The 8887-nt window shown below is 48.7% G+C and overlaps 1 pseudogene; it reads left to right on the forward strand.

Moving 5' to 3' along the window:
* Positions 1–550: 550 nt before the first annotated feature.
* On the forward strand, positions 551–721 carry LOC115833176 (annotated as a pseudogene).
* The last annotated feature ends 8166 nt before the right edge of the window (positions 722–8887 follow it).

The following is an 8887-nucleotide window of genomic DNA, read 5'->3' on the forward strand; positions in this document are numbered from 1 at the left end:
CCATTGTCTCTTCAAATATTGCCTCTTGTGTTATTTCTATTATTTCCTTCAAAAACTCTTTTACATGTATGTTAGGTTCTCTGTTTCCATCATCCATGGTTTTTCAACTGTTTTTAAGTGTTTTGTCTCTTTGTTTCTCTGGACTGCATTCTGATGTAATTTCTTTGGGTCTGTTTTCCAGTTCACTGTTTCTCTCTTCGTCTGTGTCTAAATCTGTTGTTCAGACATCGAATTTTATAGTAATTTGTTTCCTTTGTTTTTATTATTCTTGATTGTGAACTGTTCATTTGCTTTGTAAATATATTGGTTGGAATTATTTGAGTCTTTGACTTGATTTTCCCCAGAAAGATTTGTATTTCCTTCAGCTTATCACGTTGATGGGAGGGGGGAAGGGGTGTCTCCAGTGTAGGACTATTTTTGTAAATAAATCAACTTAAAATTTGGACCACACAAAGTTAGACTGAATTTGGATCATCAACTTCATTGAGGTCTGCCTTGAGTTTATAAATTCTTGGGGTATTTTTTTCTCCTTCCCCAATGTTACTGCTGAACTGTATCTTGGCTGTTTGGCTAAGATCAAGTGGAGTATCTTTTCTTATCAGTTTAATGTTAGGGCTGAGACAGGAACATTTCCTGCATGTCTGTGTACAATTGCATGAAATTTGAAGTTTCTGTTTACAAAGAGTCCCCTTCTATATTTCCCACCTTGGGAAGATCATCAGGCTTATTTCCTCTCCTCTCAGCCCTCTATCATTGTCAGACTTGCTCAGTGTTTGCAGGGTTCTGTAGAAAACCTGGATTTGAAAGTTGGATTTGGCATGGCTTTTCTCCTGGGGTTCTTGATTTCCCTCTCTTTGTTACTTGTGATTTATTTGCTTTCATGAATGATCTGTGGTGTGTTTTATAAGTTTCTTTGAATTCAACTGTTTATTCAGGAGGGTTGTTCAGGGTATCTTATCTGCAATCGTATAAGAAATAGAATCCCCAAGGCTATTCTTCACTTTCTATGTCCTTTTGGTTTGGATCTGTCTTAACCTAGAAAACAGAGCCTGAGGCAAGGATATAAAGCGTTGGGGCTTTATTTGGGAAGTGTAAACCCAGGACTGTGAGAGTGAGGTGCGAGAGATTGAGGCAAGGAAGGACCTCCCTGCAGTGATGCGATGTGAGTCTCAACTGTGCTGGTTGCTGTTTCATAAGGGTCTGAGGTGACCTGGCTGGGCAGATGCCTCTGGGTCAGCTGCATGGGAAGATGGCTCCAGGGAGTCCACAGGAGGGGAACGGAATGTATCTACTGGCTCTCTTCTGGCGGCTACTTTCCACCGATCAAAGCTGTCCCCACAGGGAATCAGGGGCCCTGGGTTGCATTCCCAGCCTCCTCAGCAGCTGCTGTGGGTACCACATCCCCATGCTGCAGAGTGGCATCTCATGAGGACACAGAAGTGGCAGGTGGAGCATGTGGCTGGTTTGCCTGGCTGCACTGAGTTGGTCGAGGCAGGTCAGCAGGACCCTGAGTGGCTGCTTGGCCCACATCACAGCAGAGCCAGGGAGACCAGCAGGCACATGAGATGTCTGCTGACCCAGGGTCTAAGATGGCCCAGTTATGCACTGGCCCCTGTGCATTTCTGGGCCACGACACCTGCTGAATTGAGTTCTCAGTGTCATTATAAGTCATTGGTTTCTGGGTGATGTTAAGATATCACAAAGTGGACTGGCTGTGTTTCCAACCCTTTTTCCTCTAGCTCCGTACAGCATCTCCATCCCCAGCGCTGGCCCTTGGCAGTTCAGGATAAAGTCATGTGAAGCTCTGGGTGCAGATCAAGGGCTAGTGGTGGGGATAAGAGGCTCAGCTCCTATGGGGTGGGGGTGAGGGGCTCTGTGCCCATGGAGTGGGGGTCAGGGGTGAGGGGCTCTGTGCCTATTGGGTGGGGGTAAGGGGTGAGGGGCTCTGTGCCTATGGGGTGGGGGTAGTGGCTCTGCGTCTAAAAGCTAGTGGCAGGGGTGAGGGGCTCTGCTCCTATGGGGTGGGGGTGAGGAGTGAGGGGCTCTGTGCCTATGGGGTGGGGGTGAGTGGCTCTGCGTCTAAAGGCTAGTGGTGGGGGTAAGAGGCTCTGCTCCTATGGAGTGGGGAGGCCCCTGGGGTGGATAAGTTCAGCTGTGGGGAAGCAGTGGGAGGCTGGTTTGGGTAGCGGGTTCAGACTTGTTTCCAGGCAAGGGTATCAGAGCCCTGCTGGATTTCAGCCCTCTGATAACCCAGGTCAATACCCCAAGTCCTTTCAGGGCAGAACCTTAAAACCCCCACAGGAGTAATACGAAGTATGGAACTGGGTTCCTGGACAGCCAGCCTTGTAATTGTGCACAGACGTCCTCCTCATTGTGATGCTGTCACTAATACTGTAAAAGATTGGTCATTGTTCAGTAGGAGAAAAGAATTCTATGGCCAGATACACATGGCTATCTGCCCATTACAGTCATAATGCCCCCACTGGCTCTGAGAATTCCTGAAACAAGGGGCTTATCTGACCTGACGTCGTGTGTGACCATAGAGTCCATCTCCCATGGACGTGAGCTGAGGGAGCAGAAGCCAGATCGTGTGCCCTTCCCCACACGAGGAGCCTCAGGTCTTGGTAGAGCAGCATGACATTCTAGTGTGGCCATAAGAGGGTGTGGGAGGGGCAGACAGGGGAGAAAAATGGGGTAAGCAGCGCCTCCTCAGCCCCCCAACCCAATGACCCTTAACAGCCACCAGCACCCACAAGAGCAGGTGTTTTAGGATAGCCAGTCGAGAAGGCGAGATAAACATCCTCTGTGTCTAGCCTGGCATCAAGTTTGAGCTTATGGGACATTAACTCACAAAGCAAAGTAACTGCAGCACGCTGTGAACCCTCCCTGAATTAATGGCAGGGGAATCTGCTTCAAACAGAAATGGGTTATCTACAGAAACTTTGGATGTGCAGTTGAGTCCGAATCCTCGCCATTAATGGTGAGGGTAACGGGGTGGAGAGGACAGCCTCAGCCGGCCCCAGCTGACTTCTCTCCGCTGTGGAAGTTAATTCTGTGATGCTGTGGGACTTGACAGCATTTTTTGCCTTCCTGCTTTTTTTAAGGCAGACATTGCCAATTCACCTTTCCGGAGTTGTCTTCTGTTCTGCGTGGGGAGAAGATGGTCGAGGGGCCTGCTGGGAGCATGGGGGAGGCACCTTGTGCCCACACACATCTGCGGATGAACTCTTGGGGTCATGCGGAGTGAGTCCTAACTGTGTACGGCTTTAGAGGGGGTCTCCAACTCAACCAACCGCTCAGTGTTCAGGGCAGTCTTATCTCGTGGATACATCATGACAGATGCCAATGGCAATGTAATCATCAGAAAGTATTCTTTAAATTTCTTGAAACAAGCAACCAGAAATATTAAAGATAAGCCTAAATATAAGGCAGCCCTATGTAACCCACCCACATGACACTGGTGTAGGTTTGCACACGCCTTGCATTCCATGGAGTCATCGAATGGTTATACAAGTGTTATTTGTGGCCAGGCGCGGTGGCTCACGCCTGTAATCCCAACACTTTGGGAGGCCGAGGCAGGTGGATCACCTGAGGTCAGGAGTTCGAGACCAGCCTGACCAACATGGAGAAACTCCGTCTCTACTAAAAATACAAAATTAGCCGGGCGTGGTGGCGCATGCCTGTAATTCCAGCTATTCGGGAGGCTGAGGCAGGAGAAATGCTTGAACCCGGGAGGTGGAGGTTGCAGTGAGCTGAGATCACGCCATTGCACTCCAGCCTGGGCAACAAGAGCAAAACTCCATCTCAAAAAAAAAAAGTGTTATTTGTGTTATTTTAATGTTCTCCCTTTCACTTCAAGTCAGATACCTTTCTACATGCCTCCTAACTTTATTATACTTTTCAATACCACCTAGTTGTGTATTTAGGAGAGGTACAGCAATTTACTAAAACATCTCCATTATTGCACATTTAGTCAGATAATTGTTTTTCCGTTTAAGTGATGTCATAATGAACATCTTCATGGTGGTTTTGTTTCAGGTGAGATTCTTGTTCTTAAGCCGCATCCCCAGGGGTAGGATTACTGGGTCAAAGCACAGACACATCTTTATGACTTTTGCTCTATATTACCGAAACTCACAATAATGTTTAAAGGATTGTTTGCAAAAGGGTTGTGTTCAAGGTGGTTCAAGAGAATCAGGAGTTTCAGGCTGTCCAGAATTTTGTAAACCAAAACCACACCCCTAATGCAAACGAGTTATAGATCTTATAAAAGAAAGAGAATCTGTATGACGTTGAGCAGAAAACATCACTCATCAGCCTGATACTTATTTTTCCCATAGTTGACTTGTTTAAAAAGCTGTAATTTCAGAAGATGTGTTATTTTTAGTAATAATACTCAGCAGCTGACATCTACTGAACTCTTTTTCTTAATGTTCCTGGCACGATAGTAAGCATTTAACATGAATTTTCACACATAATCTGTATGACAACCCACGGAATAGCCCTATTTTATTTTACAGCTTTGGAAACTGGGGTTAGAGAAGCAAGTAGCCCCAAATCACACAGGGGCATAGGGCTGAGCGTGGATTCACGTCGGCTGGGCTAAAGCCAGAGCCGGTGCTCACCCTGATGCTGTCCTGCCAAATCCAATTGTGTTAGGACTCTGTGCTACTGATCAGTGAGCTATCGATGAATATCAGAAAATCGATTGATTAAGGACACCTGACAGTGAGGTCTTAGCAGTCACTTTTCCTCTTGGTACAGATGAACACCTACAACAGAGAGAAGGACAAAGCTGTCCTCCAGTGCCGGGCTCACCTGCACCACCGCCTGCAGCCTTTGCTTCCTGACTCAGCCTAACTTCCAATGTCAGAATAAATGCAGGAGAGGGCAGTTTGGTGGTAAAAGGAGAGGAACTATACTTGGAAATGATATTTTTCTGCATACTTAGAACCAAAAGCCCCACTGGTTCATTGATCTCTGTGAGTAAAGGGTTAATAAAGCTCCCTTTCTGGAATTGAATCTGACCTCTGCTCACGTCTCCAGCTCTGCCCCTGGGGAAATCTGAGAGGGAGGGCCACCAGCTCTGTTCCCAGGTGTGGGCAGCAGAATTCCAGCCTTGGCAAACGCCATCCCAGAAGTGAGATCACCCGTGAAGATGCTTCGTTGCTTGGCAAGAGGGACCTGTGCCAATGTCATTAAGATTCCTAATCAGCTGACCTTAAAGTAGATGAGCCTGGATCCTCTGGGCGATGTGAGTCCCTGACAGCAGGAGAGGGGGCAGGAGGGGAAGGCGGGGACTCGAAGCATGAGGGAGACTGGCTGCTGCTGCTGCTGGCATAGAAGGAGCTGGCTTCTGCCAACAGCCTTAGGGAGCCCAGTCGCTGCTGCCTCCCCAGCACCCTCAGGCAAGACCTCAGCCTGGGCATCGCCTTGCCTTTGGCCTGGTTTGTAACAATCCAAGCACCGCCCCCAGAGTTACATGACAACTTTCATTGTCTCCTTCACTGTGGAGGCCATGAGGAGCCCCCACCTGAAGAATCCTCAAGTCCCCATGCCGAGTTGAACCGTACAATCCGCAGTAGGGCAGGACCTGCCCTCCTGTTCATCGCCCCTGGCGGTGGCTGTGCGGTGAGCCTCCCGTAAACAGCACATGACTCAGCTTCAAAAACCCAATCTCATAATTGTGCCTTTGATCAGAAGTTGTATCTATTTAGATTTATTGTGATTTCTGATATATTTGGATTGTTTATACCTTTCTATATTGTGTTTTCTAATTTATCCTTTTGTTTTTTCTCCTTTCTTACCCCTTCTTTTGGTTGATTCATTCTTTCTGCTTATCCCACTTTCACTCCTTCACACTACTTTGAAAATTATATTCTCTATTCCTATTGTTTTGGTGGAGAATCTCAAAACTTTAATCTACTATTTATCTTAGAGTCTAAAGTGGCAGGAGCAATGCTGCACACCTGTAATCCTAGGGCGGCTGAGGTGAGGGGATCACTTGAAGCCAGGATTTCGAGTCCAGCCTGGGCAACATAGTGAGACCCTGTCTCTACAAAATATGGAGGGGGAAAAAAAAACCTAGCTGAGTGTGGTGGCATGCACCCGTAGTCCTAGCTACTCAGGAGGCTGAGGTGGGAGGATTGCCTGGGTCCAGGAATTCCAGGCTGTGGTGAGCGATGATCATGCCACTGCACTACAGCCTGGGCAACAGAGCGAGATCCCATCTCTTAAAAATAAAATCTAAGGCTATTCAGTGTCTTCAGTCTCTTTTCATTCTTCTCAAACATCCAGAGTTTCCGAAACTCAGGTAGTTTGCTGTACCTTGTTTTTCTTACCCCAGCAAGCGGGGATATTGCTGTTACTGGTGTTAGGAGTGTTAACACAGTGAGTTTAACTTTATTCATGTTTATGGTTCTCTTGCTTCAGTATCTCTTTTTGTGTCTTCACCTTTCCTTCTGGGATTATTTTTCATCTTCAAAGATCCTTTAATGAGATGTGTTTATGGTAAACCGTGTTGGTTTTTCTTTGTCTGGAAGTAATCTGTATTTTCCTCTTATTTTTGAAAGATAGTTTTGCGGATAACAGAAGTCTAGATTGAGAGTATTTTCCCCAAGTGCTTTGAGATATCACTGGCGCCTCCCGGCACCCAGTGTGGGAAGGAAGCTGGCTGTCAGCCTTGTTGCTGCTCTTTTATGGGTCATCTGCCTTTTCTCTCCTAGGACTCAGCATCCTCTGTCTTTGTTTTTCTGCAGGTTCGCCATCGCTCTCCAAATGGGGGTTTCTTTTGATTTAGCCTGTTGGGATTCATTGGGCCTTCTGAATGTGAGGATTTATGTCTGGAAAATCCTCACCTGACATCTCCTTGAATGTGACCTCTCCTGCACTCTTTATTGTCTCTTTCTAGAATATTCTTTACATGAAGATGAAGCCTGTACATTCTCTCTTCTGTGTCCTTTCATATTTGTTTGATTTTCTGTCTCTTTAGCTTTCTTGGCTGCATTCTATGTAAATTATCTTTTAAGTGTGTCGAATTTGCTATTCATGTTTCTCATTTCAATGATCATATTTTAATTTCTAATTGTATTTCATTTTTGATAACATCTTGTTCCTTTGTCACACTTCAATACCCTCTCTTATTTCTGTGAACATACTAGCCGTCATCACTGTATACTCTGCCTTGGATTATTCCACTATTCGCAGTGTAATGAGTCTGATTGTACATTTGGTTGTTTCTGCTGACTCTTGCCTGTGGTGGCCGGCTTCCTGGTGTGTGGGGGGCCTCTGTGTTGTGAAATCACGTTCACATGGGTGGGACTCTCAGGCGTCCGAGGGTGGATCCCTGCAGAGGCTCTGTGCTTGCCTTTGCCAGGACCCAAGCAGCCCACTTGGAAGTACATTTTGTGGGTATGGATGCTTTAAACCTTGAACCCATTTGAGGATGGCTGGTGGTAGAAATTCTCGAGACTTTCTCTTATTTGCTCCTCTTTTCAGAGCTGAGGCTCACGCAGCAAGCGTCCCTGCCACTTCCCCATGCCTGGCGGGTTTCCCTGGCTCACTCTCGAGGGCCCCTCTTTTGGGCTCCTGGCTTCCTGCGGGGCTTCTGCTCTGGGTTCCTGCCTCACGCAGGCCCCGGGCTTCGTCTCTCTGCTTGCCTGGGGCTCGTTAACACTCAGGATCCTGGCCAGCAGGAATCAACAGGACCTGTACAGATGGTGCTGTGCCTAGCTGGACTCACGCTTCTCCTTGGCCTCAGGCCTTTTGGGATTCAAGTTACCTTCTCCCCAAAAAGATTTTCAAATGCAATGTTATTGGGCATTTTCGGGTTTTAGAGGCCTCTGTTGGAAGGCCTCCTACCCCATCTCTCCTGCTGTATTCTGGGAGGGGTGTTCCTGGCCCATCTCCTCAGGGTTAGAGAACTGCATTGCAGCCGGCATTTGAAGGACTCGACACAGTGGCCCGGCCTTCCTGTTCATCTTCTCTCTCTGCTCGCCAGCCTCTGCTGGGCCTGTGCACCGTGGTGTGTGTCCTGCCCGCTCCCTGCATGCAGAACGTCACTTGTTCTACAGCTTTCCCTGATGTGGTCTCACTGTCCCTGTCCCTGTGGCCACTTACGTGCCTGTTTATTCATCCTCCATGTTCCTTGAGGAGACGGGCCTGGGAGGGCAGCGGCAGGCCCCACTCACACTCACCCCCCAAGCCTTGGCCCGCTGTTGGCCACGTGGTGGCTCAGGAGACCGTGGCATCTGCCTCCTGGCACAGATGGCTTGTGCCCGTTCTCCTGAGGGGCATTCTCTGCAGACCAGCTCACATGCTGTAGCATTGTGGCCTTTCTCAGGAGTCAGCAAGCATGCGTGTTCGTGCAAGCCTTTCTAGAAAGTGACGGGTGGGGACGTGTTGGCAATAGGGGGGAGGGGAGGGGCCGACAGCCTTGCAGCCTCTTGCGGGCCCAGGGCTGTCCACTCTCCATACGACTCACATGGCCACCCTGAGGGCAGTGAGCCCAGGGCCGTGAAGCTGCTCTAGTGTGTCCTGAAAAGGCCTTTCCATAGGAGCGAGAGGCTCCATGTGTCACAGGCCGGAGCTGACGTGGCCATGACGACTGATGGGTCTGGAACGGATGGTCCCGCAGAGAGGCACGGCTCCACGGCGCCCTCAAAATGTGCGCCCCTCCATTCACTGCTGTCATTCTCGCTTGTCGGGGTCGGGTCACTGAATTCCCAGGCCCGCTTGGGCTGCCCCCCCCCTCCCTGAAGACTCCGTGGTAGAGGGCTGGAGGAGGTGGCCCCGGCAGTGGACTCCGTGGCAGAGGGCTGGATTGCAGGGAGGAGATGGCCCTGGCAGTGGGGGGTCTGGAAACATCTCCCTTCATCATCTTTGGGGT

This window comes from Nomascus leucogenys, chromosome 25 (assembly GCF_006542625.1).
Source record: "Nomascus leucogenys isolate Asia chromosome 25, Asia_NLE_v1, whole genome shotgun sequence".
Taxonomy (NCBI): Eukaryota; Metazoa; Chordata; class Mammalia; order Primates; family Hylobatidae; genus Nomascus; species Nomascus leucogenys.